The sequence below is a fragment of the Falco rusticolus genome, chromosome 4 (genome assembly GCF_015220075.1).
Source record: "Falco rusticolus isolate bFalRus1 chromosome 4, bFalRus1.pri, whole genome shotgun sequence".
NCBI classification, from domain to species: Eukaryota; Metazoa; Chordata; class Aves; order Falconiformes; family Falconidae; genus Falco; species Falco rusticolus.
Genome location: NC_051190.1, coordinates 102,850,750 through 102,873,236, shown reverse-complemented (window position 1 = coordinate 102,873,236; position 22,487 = coordinate 102,850,750). Strand labels below are relative to the sequence as shown.

The 22,487-nt window shown below is 40.5% G+C and overlaps 1 protein-coding gene across 5 annotated transcripts in view; it reads left to right on the top strand.

The window, feature by feature from the left end:
• The window catches only part of RBMS3 (RNA binding motif single stranded interacting protein 3), a 718,180-nt gene that overhangs the window by 6,831 nt on the left and 688,862 nt on the right, over positions 1-22,487 (top strand). The gene's annotated exons all lie outside the window — the stretch shown is intronic.

Below are 22,487 nucleotides of genomic sequence, written 5' to 3'. Positions count from 1 at the left end.
TGCACTTTGTCTGTGTCTTTACTAGAACAACATACATGATAGTGCATGTGAATGGTTCTTTAAAATCTTACCCAATACTGAGACTTCTAAAAAAAGAGTATGCTGTTTAAAATAGTTCTCTTAAATAAATTGCATCAGAAATGTTTTGGCAGAGAGAGAACAGCTGTTTAAATTTTTCAACCAACTGATCGATAAGTGGATGAAGCTTGAAAAGCTGATCACAGTTTGATTGGTTCCTGCAGTAAACATACGAATATTCATTGTAATGCAGAGATTTTGTGAAAAGTAAGTACTACTTAGAGTCATTACAAATTGAAATTAAGTGCATATGCAGTTGATCCAGGGACATAAACAATGAGCATCATGGGTGGGAGCTAAACAGCACTCTTGAGTCATTGGAAACATAACCACAAATTTCATATGCAGAAGACACAGAACTGGCTCTCTGGCTAAAGGCAAATTCATCTTGAGTTGCAGTAGGGTTGCAAGGATTCCTGCTTGGAGGAATTCGCAGCACTGAAAAGGGCTGTGTTATCTCTTCTTGAGCAGTTGGGACATTGCCTTGACTCAGGTGTAGTGGTATGTGTTCGTGCCTGTGTGCTGAGGCTGGAAAGCAGCCCTATTCAGGACTGCGCATCACAGCCCAGAGCTTGGCCAATGCACGGCATATCCTTCCTGCTTAGGTAGAGCTTGTTCTCCAAAGCCCAGTATTCACTGGAATTCCTGTCCAAGCATTGAGTGCCAACTTGTAACTAATCCGAGACTACAAACAATGGATAATCAATGAAGCTAGAAAAGAACAATGCCTATGTTTTTGCAAGCTATTCTCAGTGTTTTGCTAAATGCTCGCAGTATTTTTAGACCATCTCTATCTGTGGTCAAAGCTTACTGTATTGTACTGCATCCTTACAGCACAGTAATTCTCAATATACTTAAGGTTTACTTAATTGCTCGAAGCTAAGAGGGAAGTATAGTTACTGATGTGTGAAGTGGTTCTGTTTCTGTTTGGTTCCATATTTGGTTGCTCGCTGCCTGGCTGTAGCCGTGCCGCTCATGTGGTGACTGGGATTATTTCCCAGCAGCTTGTGCTAGGTGGATTTCTGTACTGACTAGCTGCCAGTAGCAATTATCCAGTAAGGGTAAAAAAGTTGCACAGTCTCAGTAGAGTTATTAGTTTCTGTCTCAGAAAATACCCAAACAGTAAAGAAAATGGGACTGCAGCTGTAAATAGGAAAAATGACAACAGGAGCACTGATAATAATTTCTAACAGTAGTGCTTAGAGTGGGTTCTAATGTGATGTTTTAACATGTAGAAAATAAAAAGACAGATTTGTAAGGTCCTACAGATATTAAGTATTCTGCAGTAGTTTCTTTCCTTCCTCACTCCTTATCCTTTCTCCGTGGATCTGGAATTCTCTGCCTATAACAAAAACTTTGGTTTTGTTTCATTTCTCCACGTTGCATTCTGAGCTATAAGGGGAATATTAATTGTTCAAGGAACTATAGTAACCAGTGCATCTTAACTGGGATAAAACAAGACACAATTTGGTTCATAGTATGGACAAGGACAGTCATGTATAAAATTTGTTAGACAGCCATGATTTACTAGAAAAAGAGTAATTCTTCCATGCCTAATGGCTTCTGCCATGTGTTTAAATACAGCTGTTACTTTCATTATACATTCTATTAAGTGAAGACCAATCTTGTTATAGAAGCAGAATAGAAATAGTTTCCTTGACTGAAAATCAAGTGTTGGGTGAATAAAAATTACAGACTTGAGCTGCAAAGCTTGGTTAATATACTTACTGTTCCCAGGCTTCTGAGTTCATTCCATTGAACACCTTGGCCTATAGTTTCAGAGTGTATTCTTTCCCAAAAGGTATTATACAAACGTTGTTCAAAGTGATAATGTGATCAACAACTGAAAATACTGTAAGCAGATAAAATGAGTATTTCCCCATTTAGTTCTAGACCATCTGCAATGGATTGTTATCATTGACAGGAGAATGAAAATAAAATGGCGTGGAACCTGTGCCTGTTCCGTTAGTATAGATTCTGTGTTAATTGATTTCAACAAGTGCCTCAAGCACCACTGACATCTCTTCTTCACTACTAACTAATGATGGTTGTCTCACTAAAGTTATTACTGAGTCTATACTCATTTCCCAGAGCCCATAGCAGAAAATCCCTTTTTGGATCCAAACTAACATACTCAAGTCTTTGTGGAAAGGGAGTTAAGGGGCTAGTATCTACCAAAGATAATTGTTCTAGATGTTTTATTTAGTAGTAATTTGATATTAGCTATAGCATAATAAGTATGCATTGTGCTTTGCTGAGAATTCAAAAGGAGTACGTTACTGCCTTGAGGTAGTTACAATGTGAATCAGCCGTAACAGAGGAAGGATAACTGCTAGTCCTCACAGGTGGGCAGGTGAGCGTGTTTTACCTCACATGGTGTCAAGAGGACGCACACATCACATATGAGGGGGCAGGATGTAAATCACTTCCTCTCTTAAGCTGAATTAAAAGCGAAAGGGAGTGGCACAGGGAGCAGAGAGGGAGTCCTTGGTGGAAAGCTAATTGAAAACAGCAACTTTTGAGTAGGACTGGAAGAAGGGAGTTTGTAAGTTTCGTATTTTGAGACGAAAGAATTTTATGAAGTGTGTATTGGGTCCATGTGGAGTTAAGGAAGCACACAACAGAATTTTGCAGAGTTCACAAAATGCCTATCTGGGCTTCACAGACATTATGCAGTGCCCTGGTTAGCCTTGTTAGCTTTATTGAGTGTGCTTCGAGGACATGCAGACTTTCAAAGTATGTGAAAGCCACTTTTAATAATTAATTGGCTCACTCTCTCCCACCTATTGCTTCATATCTAATAAAAGGCAACAGTGAGTCCATGCCAAAGCCAACAGATACAATAATATTTAGGGTAGTTGGGTTTGACATATGACAGGCTAGAAAGGATATCCCCAAAGATCTTAGAAGTGAAACAATCCCCACTTTTTGTCCTGTCTTATTTCTCCCATGACTCTCTGACAGTGTGCTCTTAGACTAAATGTTTCCTGATCTACTAAGTGATTCAGGAAGATCAGTCCACTTTTAGAGAATGAGAAGTGTGTGTACGTGCCAGTTTGAACTGATTTATAACTGGAAGCATGTTTCAACTTCACTGTGTCAGGGAGACACGCTGAAATTTCCAAGTGATAAACTGACTTCGGCCTGAAGCAGAGTCGCCACCATCCACACTATCATCTACATCCACGCATATGCAGTGTGACACAGGAAATGACACACCATTATCAGATGTCTGTTAAGATGGATGCAGGGAAATGGTGAGCTTGCTGGCATGACCTCAAAGACAGACTTCCACAGATGTTCTGTAGTCGCTTAAGTGTGTGCAGTTAAAGTGTGCCTGTTGTGCACTTGGGGAAATTTTTGTTTAAGTGGAGAACACTTAAGTTTGGAGGAGGCCATGGATATGTTTCCAGAGGGAGAAGGAAGGATACCAGCAAGCTTAATGGGAAGGAAAGCTGTTAGGTTTTCTATAGACCAAGAGGAGCAAGGCAGTAACAAAGGGTCAGACATTCATCCTAAACCTGACTTTACCTGCCTCCTGCAGTAGGGACGTGGCTAATGCAGTGGAAACTTACCCGTCACCTGTTACTGTGATCTTAGGCAAAGCATAGCCTTGTTAGACCTGAAAATGGGGACCAAACATGCCAGTTCTTGAACTTGTCAAGAGGATGCACCCTGTGCTGAAGATAAATAAATGATTAATCAATTCTAAGAGAAGCCATGTAGGGGCTAGAGAGTCAGAGGTAATCAAGGTCAGTGTGGCTCAGGGAATCTTTACAAGAATGGTCATATCACAGGACTGTCATGAGAGCTGGAATCACCCAGTGCTAGGAAATGTTGCTCAGGGCAGGAACAAGGCTCTGACTTCTCTGTCTGGTCTCTGTTGTGCATGTCCTGCCTGTTGGGAAGGCTCACCAACTTTCTGTCTTTGGGCAGTGTTTCATACTCATAGCCGTTTAGAACAATTGTTAAGATCTTTCTTACTAACTGGTCAAGTAGTGCAGTCACAATTATACCTAACTGATATTGTTTTAGAGTTAGACTTACATCCTCAGAACAGTGTATCTGTTAGATCACACTATCCTGTGGGCTGTGGCTTTATTCCCGGTACCTCAGAACTATCCACCTAACTAACCTAACCAGAGCTAACACATAAGCTGTCTGCAGCTACAAGTAAAGCCCATAGAAAGATGTCGTTCTGCAATGCCAGTATGCATTTCACAAGTGTCTGTGCATGTTACCTATGATCACATCATGATGACTCTTATTCATACGTCCACATCTGATGGTAATAACTGGAAGAGATCAGAGCCATTAAAATTAGATAACCATAGATAACAGGTGCTTACGTATTGTATACTGTACGTTGTTATTAAGAAGTAGGAGCAGGAAGACACAAGTGTTACAAAAGTGAACAGGTGCCTAAAGCATTACTCTCTTATTTGCTGATACAGGTGACTTGTATCTTAGCTACACAAAGGAAAATTATAGATGAATCAGTCATAGGTAGAACTTTTGCCATTTTTAAGATGCAGGTCAGAGCAGTTACGCCTGTTAACACACGTTCCGTGGTATAAATAGTCTCAGCATGCAGTGTGGCCCTTGCTTTGTTGTACAGCGTACATTTCCCTTCTAATGTTGTGGCAGACTGTCACGGCTACCCAGAAGACTGTGAGGAGGAGTACAGGACTTCAGCAGTCAGGGTCAGGACCTCAGAAAGGTGGTGTGGAGATCACTGCAGATAATTTAAAAGGTGAGATACCAAATGATAAGTACAGAAATGCACTGTCCACCAAGCTACTCTGTGCACAGACAGAAGCACATGTATCATGCAGTGTGAAGGCAGAAAATACCAAGTTCTGCTTCTAACCAAGATTTGTTGTATTATAATGGTGCATAGAATTATGGGGGAAAAGTTTATGTGCGACAGTTAGGCAAGAATAATAAAACAATAGAAAATGCATAAATGCAGCAATGGGATCTAGTGATAAATTTTAAGTACAAAGTTAATGAAAAGAACAATGAGGCAGTTTATCCATCTTCATCTCTTGTTAGCAAGTGTGAGCGAATGGGACCTGCTTGCATGGCAGGCCACTGCTTGATCTGAGTATCTGGAGGCACATTCACTACAGCTAAAATACTCTTTGGATACTCTTGTTTGTCCAGGTGATACCAGATGCCAGTGCAATACTGGCCATAGTGGGGGACGAAGGATTTGTAGTCTGTTATTGTCCCCTTTCCTGATCTCTTTCCAAACCAGTGCCAGTGTGTGCTGGCAATGCTGCTGTGGACTTGGGAACAGAGGACAGAGACTACACCCTTGACATGAGCGTTACCATATCTCTCTGACAGCAGCTTTAGTCCTTTAGCATCAGCCCAGATGTGCAGGGGTCAGAAGCACTAGTAAGTAAATATATTTTAAAAACACAGAGTTTGGAAAAGTGCTTCTGATATGCTAACAACATTTTTAAAGCTGAGATCTAATTTTTTACTTCATAGCAGGCTAAGGACAAATTTTGTTTCCTACTGGCAAAGGAAGTTCACCCCTTTTTTACAGACATGTTATATTTTACCTACTTGAAATGATTTATGACCGAGTAAAACTTGTTATGAGTAGACATTGTGCGGGAAGGAGTGGAAAGGTACAGATTGTTAAAAATAATCCAGAGAAAGATGGATTAGTAGGTTCAGATGAGGTAGTCAGATGCTCTAGCAGTTTAAAAGATTCTTATATGTACACAGCTAGGAGAAGGACGTGCTGTAGCATGAACGGGAATTTGAAATTCACTTCTGTGCATTAAGCTCTTCAGGGCTGTAAGAGAGCTGTTTTGCCCAGTATATTTTTGGGACTAATTTTCATGTTTGGAGAAGAAGGAAGGAACATGGACAGGTCACAGTTTGAAATAAGTTTGGGGGTTTAAAGTTTGTTAAAATAATGATTTTACTGAACATGCATAGTCCAGATCTTACTCTGTTCCTCACAAAAGACAGAAACTCTCTTGATGAGATTCAGTTTGGGATTAGGAATTATCCTGCCTTGGAGCAGGAGAATGCTGTATATCTTCCACTTTGTTCTTGTATGATTCTGTGCTGGAAGATGCTTTGATGCTTTTTAAAATGAAACTGGATCTACACAGAGTTTTCAGATGCACTCAAACTCCAAAAGTTGATATGAATTACCTGACAATTGTATAAAATGAATGCAACTGTAAATAGAATTACTCAATACAGTCTCATAGTCAGGTGCACACTTGCAGGATCAGATCTTGCGATTTTGAGCTTTTGAGGGGTAGGTACCATCTCTCTCTATGTATTTAAACATTGCTGCTACAATGAAATCTGTATAGTTGTATATTTGTGTAAGTATAAGATTTCAACAGTGTAAAAATATATTACCTACTATATAAAAAACAGTCTTAATGCTCGGTAAGTGTGCTGGGGATATCATATGTAAACTGTATAAAGCGCTAGTGTAATAACTGAACCATGGTTTGAAGCACTTTAAAGAGAAAACATGTTGGAAAGTTGAAGCCATTAACAAACTTGCATTTTCCTAGGGTGATACATTTAAGGAGGTATTTCATTGTAATGCATTAGTTCGAATTCCAAGTAGTCTTTTTTTTTTTCCATGTAGAAGGATGTGTAACAATGTCACATGTTGCTATTGATACCAGAGCCTTAGCCTGCGCAACAGATTTGTAAGAGCAGAATGCTTTGTCCTCACTCTTGCAGGAGCATCAGTTTGAAGAGTAACACATCTGTAATAGATTCAAGTTGCTTTTTTATCAGCAGCTGATGGTGACACTCTTAAGGAAGGGCCAGATTCTTATACCTGCAAATACATTTGTCAACAAAATAGGAGCATGTGAGACAACAGTTCAGTCACATTTTGCTTTCATTTTTTCTCTTTTGTGCTAGGGCGTAACTTCCAACTGTCAGCTCTTTCAGCTAAGTGTCAGCCTTTTTATAATTGCTGCAGCATGTCAACCCCTTTTAAATTACCATATGTTAGCTGTTTACCATATCAACTGAAAGCATGCGTATTGGGTTGTTCCCCTTTGCCCTACCTGTGTTGCTCTTGGTGACAGCTAGATGATTATTTTAGCTGACATTTCGGCCACCGGCAGGAATGCCCGAGGTGTGTTTTGATGTGGCTGTGCTGAGTCCGGGAAGGTCGGTCATTTGCAGAACCTTAAAGTGGGAAGAATGGGGCTGGGTGATGGCTGTGCGTGGCAGGCTGGCTAGTAAGCCGGCAGATTTACGGACCTAATCCCTTCCTTCCTTGCTTGAATATTTAGACAACCAGGAGACAACTACACGGTAGGTTCTGTGATCTCCTTGGGAATTTTGGTCCTTCTGGCTACAGAAGCAGGAGAATCGGTTTGTCCTAGTGTCTGCCTGAGTTTTTGACTAATGCCATCACTGTTGATGTTAGCACCTTGCAAATATTTCAAAACATCATAATAACCCTATTTTCCCCAATCCTCACTGACAAGAAGATGAATGGCAAAGAGTGTACTCATAGCAAACCTTGTGTTAATGGTAATGTGCCAGTGTGTGTCTGGGTTTGGACTGTGTTTGGTGACTGGTTCCTGTGAACTGGAGCTTTTGCTGGCATTTTACTGTGTCTGACATCCAATTTGGACCCGTAGGGCAGAGGGAAACAGTAGTAAGCTAGTAACAGAGTGCCACATAGTAAGAGGATGACAAGTCTTTCCCAGTCTTGTGTGAATGTTACTGAATGAGCAGTCAGTGTGCTAGGGTCCAGTGAGCCAACAAATATGTTCAGCGTTCCCACAAAATAGTCTTCAGAATAGTAGGAGGTGTGATTATGAAGGAGAGGCATTTGAAAGCTATAGACAGTGGAGTTAGGCAGGGGAAGTGAGCTGGCAGGAAGGCGTTTTGAAGCTAAATGGGGCTCTGCATAAGCCTTTCCCACACAGCTCTGCCCATCCAGCTAGAGTGTCCTGCTGATGTGGAGCAGCCAAGGGCAGGAGGCTGCCAGCATGTTTCCATGTGGGAAAAGAGGAATGACGGTTATAGAGAATTGTCAAGGGGGGGGGACACACATGGGGTGGGCACAGAGAAGCCTAAACAAGGGGGTTCTCTGCCAGGAACGCAGCTGTAGCACTGACCAGGATTGGCTGTGTGTATTTCGAGTGCTTTCACCAAGTCGCTGCATATGGTGAAAGTGAGGTCTCTGAGGCTGAATTGTCTGACATTCTCTCCTTTTATATTAGCTGTATTATTTACCAATTCTGAAAATGATTCGGTAGGGGATAACTAGTGTTCTGAGATCATGACAGGTCTGGTCTGCTTTCCGGAGTACAGCAGTTCCACCATGTGAATAGAGAGTAATGTGACAGACAGGCCTGGTGGCTGCTCTCTCTAACCTCAGCATTAGTTTTCTTGTGTTTATGTGCACACCTCCTCTCTGTGATTAGCCTCAATGGAAACACAGTCGTGAAGGTCCTGTTGGCAGCAACAACTTAATAGGCAAAATGGAGGTGGGTAGGTGTTCTTCTGTCTTTTTCATTTTTAATCAAATAAGGCAAAATACACAATAAGTGAAGTCTGATTTGCATGAAAATTTGTATGCATGTATAATAGATCTTAGTGTTAATGCGGGAAATTACTTTCTTTCAACTCAGTGGCCTGTATATTTGATTTTTAGAATTATTTGCCTCTTTGTAACTTTCAGTAAGTTTCTATTGCAAAATAGTACCTCTAAAACCTTGTGAAATACTCAAGCACTTTGTAGTCTAGTAGATAAGGACATTGCCTTCTGTTGGAAAGTACTTTTTATTAAAATCCATTGGCAGCTTTTCGATAAATTCTCCTTTTTTTCTCTGTCAAATGTATTATTATGAGTATAACAATGAATGCTATCATTAAGAAATACCATGCATTTAATAGCCATAATTTAAAACTTCTATTCCATGAGCAAATGTGTATGTATGTCAGTGTGTGTAAAAGCCAGTTTTCATTGGATTTTTGAATGCAGCTAAGTCTTGAAATGAACTAGCAAATATACTTTGTTTAAATTTAACAATGCTAGTATTTGATATTTTCAGAATTAATTTTTATAGCAGATTTCATTATATCTCTGTTGTGTTCTGGGTACAATAGGGCAGCTCACTTGCAGCTGAATTAAAATCTATGATTCAATAGCAGTTTGACTTGCCTAGGCAATAAACTTTCTCCCTTAACTGGAGGTGCTATCAAGATACAACATGTTAAGTTAGTTCTGTAACAAATCCCTGTGTTGCTGATGGAAAATATTCCAGAAGAATTATTCCCTGCTATGCATGGGAGCTTCATGAATTTCAGGGTAATGGAGATTACTATGTTTGAGGGGTCTGCTGAAATGCACCCTTTCCCAAAGAACTGTCTGAATTCTTTTTGGAAGTCCTTGTGGACCAGAAACTGGCTATGGCCTAACTACACTTTCATTTGCTCTGCTTTCACAAAAGGTAAGATTTTAAACTGACTTAAGGAATTTGGTGAAAGATCCTGTGTGGATACACTTGATTCAGTTGAACCAAGCTAATACAAATTTAATATGCATGGGTAAATTATAGCTATAAGCTAAGCTAACAGAGTAAGTTTTTAACTGTTTACCTAAATCAGTTTTTAAACAGACATGGAAAAACTTTCATATAGTACAAGATTGAGAAGATTGGGACTGTTTACCTTGGAGAGGAAATGAGTCAGATGAATCAGGAGCGAGATGATAAAAGGTTACAGACAATAAAGGCGTAGGCTTTACAGAGCAAGAAATGCTGTTCTAGCATCAGGGAAGAACAAGGAGCATTCAGTGAAGCTTAGAAGTGGCAAAGTCAGAAGTAGGTAAAAAGAAATGCTGTGATATACAGTGAACTAGTTGCTGCCGGAACTCGTTGTCACTGGTTGTCTCTGAGGGCAAGAGTTTAACAGGACTGCAGAGGAACAAAGGAACGTGCAGGGTAGGCTTAGGCTTAACTTAACTGAAAGAGGAGGTTTGAGCAAAAGAGAAGGAAAGAGCTCTGCAGCTTGATGGTGCAAGAGCATGCTGATGCTTAGAAAGCTCAGGACTAATGTATACGCTTACCTGTTCATGTAGAGAACAAGGGTATCCAATTGCAATGGTAGGGATTAAAAACCAAAAATAACGGTGAAAAAGGTAGATGTCTGTTGGGTTCAAGCTGCTCTGCTATTAATCAGGTCAGAAGGACATTTTCCCTATGTTTTACCTATACCCAGCTGGTTGTGCAGTCTTTTGGTTGCAGGATTCTGGCTGGGTAGATCTCCAGTAGCAATTTCTTGTCCCTGTACAAATTACTACAGTTGTACCTATTTTCTTCCAAAAGCTCATCATGTCTGGTTATGCCTTAAAAGCTACAGCAAACTCTGTTGCAGGCTCATTGGGAGTTTGAATGGCTGCATTTCAATGTTTCTAAGGAGCAAATGCTGCAAATTTGCCTGTGAAGGTGACTGACTGTCCCACACACTTGGATAATAGAAAATACCTTTATCTCGTTACCAGGGTATGAAATAGGACAGGCCTGGAAAACTTTCAGTGATGCTGGATGCTTGGTCCTTGGTAAAGGAAGCGCGTCATGGGACATACAGTTGGGTCCCTCTGTGAAAAACCATAGAGAAGCAATGCAGACAGAGCAGGAAAATGAAGACAACCAGTTCTCATACTGCTTCCTCACCCTGGTGACTCTAGTCTCTTAGACGTACAAAGACACATCTTGGACAGTTTCTAGAGCTTAAAGGGAACTATATTTTGCTGTTCAAAGCAGGAGAGCCTGGAATCAGGCTCCTGAGTTGGATTTGTGGAGGCTATAGGAAAGACTGCAGTAGAGAGATGTCTGGAAAGTGACTTCTTTTTCGTGTGGGTTCCTGCCTTTTTGTTGCTTACTGCTCTGCAGCGGACACTAAGGGTGTCTGTGCTGCCTCTTGGCTCTCCTTAGTCAGGAGCTGCTGCTTTGTTGTCTAAGGAAGAAGCTAATAATCTCCCCAGGTAGACAGCTAGGTTGTTCTGGGACCTGGCAGCTACCTGGATCTTCTGTGTAGCTGCTGCTGCAAACTGCACATTGTGGCAGCCCAAGAATATGTGCAGTATGCTATTTCTTTTGTTTCATGTGCTCAGCTAACCCTGCCAGGTTGTTTGATCCACACACAAGTTCTCTCAGTTTGCTGATTATGATGGAATGAGGTCACAAGTCAAGTCTAAGGCCATTTAATCATTCACTTTGTCCCAGTGATCTGCCCTCACATCCCCTCGTCCTTAGTCTTGCCTACAGTATCAGTAGACTAATTGCACTATGGTGGAAGTACCTGACATGCAAATCTGCAATCTGCTATTGCTCATTATTGTGGCCTGGTTTGCACACCAAGTCTTCTGACTGTCATGAACTGTGTACTCCACAGGCTTACAGGCTGTTGACAATGACCCAGTCATATTCAAAGGCTAAGAAGTACCCTCTAGAGGATGTATTTTTCTGTTTGTTTTTGTTTTGTTATTATTCTGTTGTTCTTCATTAATGTAAATGAGAGTCAGGCATTGGACAAGACAGAGTTAACATTAATGTTTTTCCTGCTACTTTCTTCCCCACCCCCCGACCCCCCTGCGTTTCTTCTAGTCCTTCTTTGTGGATCTCTGAGGACACAGCTTCTTCAGATGTGGTAAACTGGAGGTAGAGTTGATGAATCGATGGAGTGGGAGAGGTGGTAAAAAGTTTTTTCCAAAATATTTCATTGGAAACACTTCACATTTAATCTGATTTCAGTAAATCAAAGACAAGTTCTCACAGTTGCATCTGGACTCATGGCAGGTTGAAGGGGAGCCTGTTACTTGAAGATATTCCTTGCTGAAGAGCCTGATACTCTTGCACTTCCCCACGTGGTGGTGTGGAGCCAAGACTTTGAAACCTGTGGAAGTCCCAGCAGTAGATGGTCCTTACCTCTTAGGTCCTCAGCAAAAAGCCTAGATATTTCAAAAGGAGAGCTAGCTCTTGAGAGGCAGCTGCACCAAACGTTTGGAAGCTTTGGTTTCCCAGCCCATGGTGGTGTGGCTGCTAGGAGGGTGCTCGGCCCTCCTGGAGCCCTGGCCCTGGGATGCCTGGCAGCTTCTCAGAGAAAATGACGTGTTCCTCAGGCTCACGGCTACTGCTAACACAAATACCATTTTCCCTCAGCCTCAGTGAAGTGGTTGGGAGCCACTTCCCTCCCCAAGCAGCAGCCTACAGGCTGTCCCAGCTATATGATGGTGGCAGCCTTAAAAATTTTATTCTGTTTGTTAAAACGTTGCTTCAGTCTAAAGGAACATGAAAGCAAATAGAAAGTAATTCCTGGTGAACGTGAGCTGCTGTCTTCTGGCTGGCTCCAAAGGGGAACCTGAGAGCAGCTTGCCAGCTGCACTGGGGAGCAACTTCTTCTGTTAAAGAAGTATGGCAGTGCCGGCTGGTGTTCACTGCAGCTCATGTTTATGGCTCTTCCCAGTGGAAGCAGAGCTCTCCAGAGGCCTCCTGGCTAATAACACAGTCTAAACGAAGGGGCCCTGTGCTGAGTGATGCTGAGGATGGAAGCATGAGCCTTACAGCTTGCGCTAAAAAGTCAGGCCCTGTAACTAAAAGCTGTGGTGATTCATTTCCTTCGTGGATGGACTTTAGAGAGGCGTGTGTAACAAACAGTGATGAGTGTTAGGATGCTAGTAAAACCAATATAAAACAAAACTATGCCAGTAAAAGGAACACTGAACAGCGTAGAATAAAACAAAGGTGATACATGGCTCATTCTACAGCCAGGAAGATTCTGTCAGTTTTTCTTATGGGAATATCAATTGTAATTCTGAGATAAGTAACATCAATAGTGAAATAAGACATTTGTGCATGTATACAAATACAGGTTTTAGAGAGGGCGGTAGTTTTAGAAAAGCCCTTTCCTGATGCTTACCTATTGCAATATTTTGAAATACTGTTTGCACGTGAAAGTATACTGCAAGGATGAGTATATGTCTTGTATTTAGATCTAATCTTATGATGGCTATAAACTAACCTTTTTAGAATAATATGCAATTGGACTCCGTTAATTTTGTGTGTTAGCTTAAAATTTCTGCTGTAACAAAGTTATTTCTATGTAAATAGAGAAGTTTGGATTATAAAGTAAATAATTTCCATTCTGAATTCAGTGACTGAATGATATTTCTTTTTGACACTTTTGCAAAATGTGTTACACAGGATTAGTAAAAAAATCACTCACTAGAGCTTTTATATTTAATTTCACATGACTATGCTAACTGAAAGAGGCAGTACTGTGTTAGAAATACATTATTTTCTTTGTTTGGAGAGGAGGATGTTACCTATGATTTGCTTGCTTGTGGTTATTGGTTGTTATTGGGAACGCTAACATTTTGGAGCTGAAATTAATACAGTTGAGATCCATTAAGCAGAAAAAAATATAAAAGAGAAAAATGTGTGTTCCTGTGAAAAATCCCTTTGTAGGTAACAGTATAGCTGTGTGTCAATTTTTAGCTACTGAAATGTAAAGTAGGTAATTGGAAAATGCCTATGTTTTCCAACTCCCTAGGATACTAATAAGCATACTTCTGATACAAACAGCGAATGTAATGGTTTTACCAACTCAGCCTGCTGCTGATGTGTTGCTGGTACCATCAAATCACAGGCCATACCAAATGTGGTTAGGGGCTGTCACAGTAAATTTAACCCTCATCTGTTAGGGAGAGAGTCCAGGTGAAAGGTCACTTCCAGCATCAAAGTGGCCATTTAATGCTTTTATTTCCTCTAATTGGAAATGATAATCAATGAGAATCATTTATAAAACTTGTCCAGAGTAGTGATTCTCTACTTAAAATGACACCTTCTGCTTAAGGCACTGTAATTGCAATCAGTTTTATGCCATATGATCATAATGGGATTCAGAACTTAATGGTGTATATGGTTAACTTGTTTGCAGTACTTGGCAAATAGACCTGAGTAGGTTATTTCTTTGACAGGAACTTCATTGCATTTGACCTTTTGTTATCCAAGGATTTGAGTTAAGTATTACCTTCTCTGGAATTAGGTGCTTGAGTAAAACATTTCATGGTCCTGCTTAACAGTTTGTCTGTGCTACAATAGCAATTAATGCCTGTGTAAGTAAACTTTCTGTTTTAAAGGTCATTAATTTTCTTTACACGACACAGCTCAGAGAGCTGCTACTAAAATAATTGGGAGCTAGAGGTATTGATTTATGAGGGAAGATTAAAAAGACTAAAAATCTAAAGATTAGCTAAATGATGACTAGAAATGGGTGTGATGTAAGTCTGCCTCTTGGTATTTTTGTTCGTATTGTGTATCTGGGTGAAGTTCTTTGGCTTTTGTTTCAAGGGAGTCAAACTAGATATTCTAGTTATCTTTTCTGGTCTTAAAAGCCTATACACCCTATTTACCTAATTCTTTAAAAATTGAGGAGGAACACAGTTCTTTTTTACCTGAAGAATTATTTCACCCTAGAGACAAACCAGTTCTGCCATAAGACTTGGGGCCATAAGGGATGTTTGGGTGGTGGTGCAGCTCCAGTAACACATTTGTGCCACTACATTGTTTTCCTGGCTCAGGATGGAGTCTGTATCAGCCAGCTCTTGTTCCACACAGGCTGCTTTGCAATGGTCTCACACCCCCGTGTGAGGAGATCACTTTTTCCTCTGATGGAAAATGTTTTTGATCCTGGCTCTCCTTTATGCCAGTTCTGACTCAGATTGATTTGGGTCACCTGTACGGGAGTTACTTTGGTTTTACAGCTCTATTGGGGCAGCCTGCATTTCATTAACTTTATGAAGACTATGCTGTGAACAAGGGTTTGTAGGACTGAAGCATTTCTCACTGATGAGATTGATTCAACAGTAATTCCTCTTACAGATCTGTTTTGGATTTGGCTCCTTCAGTTGGCAGCACAGTTAGTTCTGTAGCATCTGGAAAATGGTTGTGCATCACACATTACCATTATAAGAATCCTTTTCATAGTATATTATTTATCTGTAGCGGTGCCCACTATTTACTGGGGCTTTCCAAAACATAAGAAGATCTTTACTCTGAAGTAATCACAAACTGAATAATCAGTAGCTTACCAAAATTTAGAAGCTAACCATTGTTGCCAACCAGATCCATAGAGAATATTTGATGGCATGGCTCATAGTACATCAGTTAAGAATTGCTGATGAGAAGCCAACACAGTAAGTAACAAAATTAATGGAAGGGCAAGCAGCGGAGCTTCTTGCAGTATTTCAGTGTTATAAAGCTCCATTTCTAAATTAGAAGATTGCGTGTTACCAGACTTTCAACTTGTTACCGATCCAAAAGGGAATGTTGCCCATTAAACACTATGGGACAGTGTCATCTTTGTGAGCAAACCACGTGATGAACTGCGCAGGAGAAAGCAGTGTTTTCTTTGGCAATTAAAAAATATGTATCTGTATGAACCTGCGCAGAAGCTGAAGTGTGAGAAAGGCAGGGGGAGACTGGTCAAAAGTAAAGGAGAATAACCAGAGTTAAGCCTCAGTGAAGATGGGGTGAGGGCTCCAACGCCTGACTTCTATGCCTTTACTTTTGGTAGTATTGTGGGGCTGAAGCTGCTTGTGCGTGTGGGTAGATGTACTTAATGCAGTGAGATTGAGATCCTTAATCTGGCATTCCCAAGCAGCAACAGAATTTAATAATTTTGCATCATATTTTTCTAGAAACTGATCAGTGCTTTGAATTGTAAGAAACAAATTCACAAAGAAAATGGAGCTGCAGAATGCTGTTGCTTAATCAATATTTTGCAATATACAGACTTTCACTTTTTTCAAGTAAAGAAGAGTTTAAAGCATCATGTGAGGCACATCTTCAGTTGGATTTGTTTTAGTCTTGCATAAAATGTTTCTGTGAATGAATGTGAGTTCTCTTCTTAAGACTTCTGTTGACTGGCAGAAACCATCTGTTTAGATGGGTTTATGCCTGTTTAATTGATAATCAGGAGTGAATCCCGTTGTTTAGCAAATCTGACTCGCCTGTTAGTAAACTCTATTCCCACATTGAAGTGCAGAGTACACAGAGAAACAAATTCCTGACCTGTAATAAAACTGACAACCTGTACCTTCTGCTATTATCTGTAAGTACAGCCTCTTTAATCATGGTCTAATTGAGGCTTTGATATTAGAAGGGAAGAGGAGACTGTTAGAGCCTGAAGGGACAGTTTATCTTAAAATGCCAAGAAAACTTCCAGGGCTCCCTAGCACACAGAGTAAAATGAGTTATGTTCACCTGTCGGGAAGGGAAATTCAGCAGTTCTGCTAGACTTCGCAGTTCAAATCATGAATCAGGATCCCAGTGCTAAGTATGGCTTAGGACTGATGAATGATTTATGAATGACTTCTGCTTTTCAGCTTCTGGAGGAATCTTCTTTTTAAGGTTTTTCTTATGGTCTGCCTACCACCTTTCTTTAAGGGAAATTTGCAAGTGTAACAGAATACCTTGATTATTAGAACTGAAAGTTTAGGGAAAAAACCTAAATGCTATAAAAGTAGGAATTTGATCATGAGAGTTAGTAGGAATGTGCCCAAGGCTTGGTTTTTGGTTGGGATTTTTTTTTTTTTTTTTGGCTATGTCTGCATGTCTCTAAAGGGCGTGTATAGCAGAAAACCTACAGCTCTCTCACATATGCCCTCTGTTCTCATCATGTTCCCAGACTGGTCCAGAGCTAACTGATAATAACTGCAGTAGTGCTTTCTACTGGAAGAAACTGCCACTCTCAAAGTCTTGTTCTTAGTGTTTTGAGGGCAGCAATCAAATTCAGAATTGAAAGCAGGGGAAAGACAAGTTTTCTTTCTGCCGTGGACATGCCCCAGGAGCTGTAGGTTGTGAGCTTTCAGGAATTTGAACACAGTAGTGGCTGGTCATAGCTGTCTACTGGGTCCTGCTACTAAAGCAGTAACTTTCAGTGTAGTTTGCAGACTCCCAGGTTTCTGTTGTTAACTTTTGCAGATGGCCATTACCTTCTCTCCTAAAAAGCTAAAACCATGTAAAAGGCTGCAAAGTTTGTACAAGGGAGCCTGCACCTACCCAGAAAAATTTGTAGGAATCTGAAAAGGGGGGGAAAGGATAAGAGGGTAGCTGGGTCAGTGGTTGAATAAAGTTGACCCAGAAAATTACCAGCTAATTGAGTGATCTATGGTCTGGTCCATGGTCAGTGCAGTTGTCCTGGAAATGCATCTGTATATAGAAGTATGCATGAGGAAATCCTTGCAGCTGTAAGCAAAATTCAAATGCTTCCCTGCATTATTTGTTTGAGGTAAGGGGTCCCTTACACCTGCATGCAGGCTACGTGGCAGGTTTCGCTCTGCCAGACTGGGAGCTGTGTAAGTAATCACACAGCTGCTTCTACTTTTTCTGCTGCAATCACTAAGGTTTAGATTGCAGCTAAGCATTATTCTCACAAGGCTTAATGTTGAAAGACAGGTATTTCAAACCACTACAGCGTAAGTACCAACATTCCTGTTTGAAATGGATTATGTTTGTGCATGTAAGAATTTTATTTATGGCTGTTGTCTGAAGTGTTGCACCTTATGCTCTGTCTTCACAAACATGGCTCATGTTTCAGGGCTGAAGCATGTATTTGTAAGGGTGAGGGTGGTTTTGGTTGCCCATGGACAACACTGCTTGTGGCTTGGTTATATGGAAGTTTTTGTAAAACACAACTAGGATTTGAATTTAGAGATAGTAGCACTGTGCTAAATGAGTGATTCTGCCCCCAGAGTGCCTCTGTAGTTCAGATTAGGTGGAAAAAGGGGGCCTTAAAGCAGAGTAAGAGGGCCCAGGTGACAGTTAATGTAGAATAGCTATAACTTGCGCCTTCCCCAAGTAGACAAACCCTGAAGAAATTTACTCTTTAGCCATCAGGCCAACAGAGACTCTCTTTTCTTGGATTCCTCCTTATATTACAGTCTTTGTAAATATTTATTTTGGCTTTAAGTCCATGTCCCAGTGTAAAAGGACACTTTCTTATAGCTTAAATGGAACCAGTCATGATGCTGGCTTGTTTGCTAGCTTTGTATAGGCAATTTGGTATGAGAACTTTTCCTTATTGTGGTATGTTACTCTCTTTCTCTATTATCAGATATATATTTTTTTATTTTATTTTAAAGTCAGTGAGCACAGAGCAGAGTATTTTCTCTTGAAACCCTGATAGACTTGATGAGCAGTTTTTCTACGTAATCCTCAAAGCTCTAGTACCACTTTTCCCTCGCCTTCATGATTGCGGTCCCAGCTTGGCCCACTGCATAATAAAAAGAAGCTCGAAGGATGCTGTGAGTTATATTGGCATGTGTGCTCCCTTGAGAGATAATGAGCTTCTTCATCCAAGTCCCAGGGTACCCTGACACCCATCTGCCAGGGAACTCCTCATCTGCCTAATGTGGGATTAGATACTGTATGAAGCACTTGCTTTTTCTTCCTTTTTAATACATTTTCTGAATACTAAATATCCTTTTCTACACCCACATAGCTTACCTCTTTCATGTTGTTTTATAATAAGTATCCATTATTAGCATAATAACTGCTCAAAGTGACATCTTACATTGTATTGTCAAAGATCCATGTATTAATATTTCCACAGTTCTGATGCTATGATACTCTGTAGTACTGTAATTTTACTAGAGATTATTATTTTTATGTCAAAGATCTGCCTATTCCATTTACATACCATACAGTGACACCAAAGCTACTGATAGTGGGCTGTTACGAAGCTTCTGTAAAGCAACGTGTCAAAAAAAGTATGTAAAAGCATACCAAACCTTAGAGTGCTTTGATTGCTTCTTGAATTGCTTGAGAAAGGAGAATGAGGAAATTCATTCATGCAACATTTCCCTGTTGCTTATGTCTTTGTTTATCCTAAAATTGTTTAGGCCTGTCTTATATCCTGTCTGCTAACCAATGTGAGTTGGCAAAGGCCAGTCTTAACTCTATTGTACTATATATCAAAAAGCCTTTGTATAAAGATTAACGGTGTTTGCTCCCTATTTGCTATTATTTCCCCCCACTGTTCAGTAAGTACCCCAAGCAGTTTGATAAGATGACAGAAAGGTTGTCTGGTTTCATTGTCGCTCCTCTCAGAAGCTCTTGTATCCTCTGGCGAAATGTTATCTTGTACTTTGTTACAGTAATAGTCCTCAGTGATTCAAAACAGGTATTCTTTTGTCTCCTACCCTAACAATGCACGTAGGGGAGACCGTTTGGTCTCTTTCACCGGCTCGCTGCTGTTAACAAAAGCAACACTGGATCAGAAGAAGGGCTGTCTTTACACCCAGTATCAATAGATCACCCTCCTCCTCATGCATGATGATAAGCAGGGGGGGGCCTCGAATGAGCAAAATCATCTTGACACTTTCGGTGCTCTGTAGGCTACAGGCTTCCCTCTCTGCCACAAGGCATATTTCTGTGCGAGGCTAGAGAAGATAACAGCATATGCATGTGGTTACAAGGTATCCTTCTTGAAGTGCCCCAGTTCTAAGCCAGAGTCTATAAAATAATTTTAAAAATATTTACTTGAGGTGATGATTTCCTTTGACAATAGTGTACTTAGAAGGTTTGCGTGGGTAGAACTGCTAAATCCATACTCTGTTTACATATAAAAATTTGAATCTAGGAAAATATTTCATCAAGCCTTTCCTTTTTTACCATTCACAGCTTCTTGAAAATGATCTGACTGCCATCACATTTTTCAATGTATAATGAATGCTGAATAAGTCAATAATGCTGGTTTAGCCCTCTGCTTCTTTTGAGGTGGCAGGGAGGAGGGTTTTGGGAGATGAGTTTGTGTTACAGAAATAACTTGCATGTAACAAACTCAGGAAACTCATTTCATCTTGAGGTAGAAAGAAGACCGAAGGATTGAAGTCACAGATGGGAGAGAAGAAAGAAGGAAATAGTGCCTGTTACACTCCACCACTGGAGATCCCAGAGACCTGGTCTGGACTGTGCTTGGCCTCAGCTCAGATCTTCTTCAGTTCGTGCAAAACCATCTCTCCCCCTGTTTTGGGAATGCTCTCACTGCAGAGCTATAGGTTCTTCTGGGATGCTCTATTATCCTGAAGCTCTTCCATCATGAAAACAGTAATGCTAATGATAGTAGAGCCAGAAAGAGAGGGAGAGTGACTTTAGAAGTTTTCTGATTTTGGCTTCCATGATTGTTCTGTATAAAGTGATGCAAGCTCTGGTAGAAATAGGGAGGAAAATTCTACCTCACAATAGCTTTTAACGTAATGATTAGGTCTGTCTCCTCAGAAATGAATGTCCTGGGTTAACGTTCCTTTCCTACCTAAGAGCAGCAATTTAAAATGAGGACTGTCCCTCTGTTGTAAATACTAGCACCTCATAAATATGTGATTGCCACTGTAGAAATCATAACTTACAAAGACCATATTCCAGGGTCTTCCAGTATTTGAAGGGTTTGGGTTGTTTTACTGAACCATAGTTATTTGCCAAATATTACCTGAATTTCTCATGAGCGATATTAAGATCACAGTGACTCTAAAAGGCATGCAGTAAAATCAACGTCCTCATCCTCTAAACAGACTTTGACCCAGCCCTGATTGCAGTCTTTGCTAAGAGAGAAGAATTTTGAAATGGTATTTTGGTGCACTGCAGCACCTAGACAGTGGAGTTTGCCTTTCCATCCTCCGGTCTAGTTAAGGATGGTTCTTAGTTTAAGGACTACAAGATTCAAAGAAATGAAACCCTGAATAGGAGAAAGGAGAATCAGTACATTCTGTAGTTATTGTAACGTATTTATTTGAGCTTGTTCAGTTAAATTATTTATGGCTTTAAATATTGTGCCATGATTTCCATCTGTATGGTGTTAATAATTTCAAAGAGTCAATGAAAAGTACAATATTTTCTGTACTTATTTCCATTCTGACTAATGAGACTTCTTGTGGTATTTAGCTATGCAACAACACACTGCAAGATAAGAAGAGACTGTGTTCATGAATATCTGGAGGGACCTCCCAGACAGGCAGTTTCTCTAATATGCCTGTTGGTTCTCTGGTTTCTCTGATGAGATTTTTGTTGTAATGTGCATTTATGATGAAAATGATAACTTCTGTACATCTGCAGTAACTCTAGCAAACTGCCCTGTTGAGAGTGGCTTGTTCCACAAATTTAAAAGGTAAATGAGCTCATTTATTTTTAATAGAATAAATAGGTGGTGTACTCTGTAAATCTCACAGTACCTGGCTGAACTGTTTCTTACAGAGACACAACTCTCACTGATTTCTGCAGAAAGTTTGCTGGAACATCACGGACTAGGACCATGCACAGAAGTGTTCTTGTACTCACCTACTGGTGAATACTGACTCACCAATTAACTTCAAAGACAAACAAATGGACACCTTCACATTTTGCTTCTCAGCTCAATAATGAATTCAAAGGGGTAGGCTGGACCAGTTGTGGGTAGAATAGGACTGTGATGCTGATTTTATTTATTGAGACTATGTTGTGGTGTAACACAGCCAATTTACGTTTTGCCTTTAACATTCTGAAGGGGTTGGAAACAGTAGGTTACTGTGTTCTGTTGATGTAAGTCTGAGTGGCTTCAGGGAAAACTGCTTCCCCCTCTCTCATCTGTGTAGGTAACCGATTTATTTCTTTGGGATTCTGGACTTGGAATTGATCTTATGTGCTTTAAGCTCCTGTGAATCAGTGACAAACATGCTGATCTCTCAGTAACTCTGCATTTCTGATTTTCCGAAGTCTTTGCATTATGTGACCTCTCATTTTCCAGATCTTGAATATTGGTATCTGTTCTAAGAAGATCTCTAAGAGTAGCTCTGAAAGGAAGCTGAACTGCCCACAAAGTGAAGTTTTATAAGAATTTGGGGAAGCAGAAAAATTTTAGTTCACTTTTTCCCTAAATGTTTATATCTCCATCTTTACTGTACTTGCTAACATAAAAAGGACATAGACCAGTTGGAACAAGTCCAAAGGAGGGCCACAAAGATGATCGGAGGGCTGGAGCACCTCTGCTGTGAAGACAGACTGAGACAGTTGGGGTTGTACAGCCTGCAGAGAAGGCTCTGGGGAGACCTTACAGGAGACTCCAGTATCGACAGGCGGCTTATAAGAAAGATGGAGACAGACTTTTTAGTAGGGCATGTAGTGATAGGACAAGGGGTAATGGTTTTAAACTACAAGAGGGTAGGCTTTCATTAGATATTAGAAAGAAATTCTTAACTGCAAGAGTGGTGAGGCACTGGAACAGGTTGCCCAGAGAAGCTGTGGATGCCCCATCGCTGGAAGTGTTCCAGGCCAGGCTGGATGGGGCTTTGAGCAACCTGGTCTAGTGGAAGGTGTCCCTGCCCATGGCAGGGGGGTTGGAACTGGGTGATC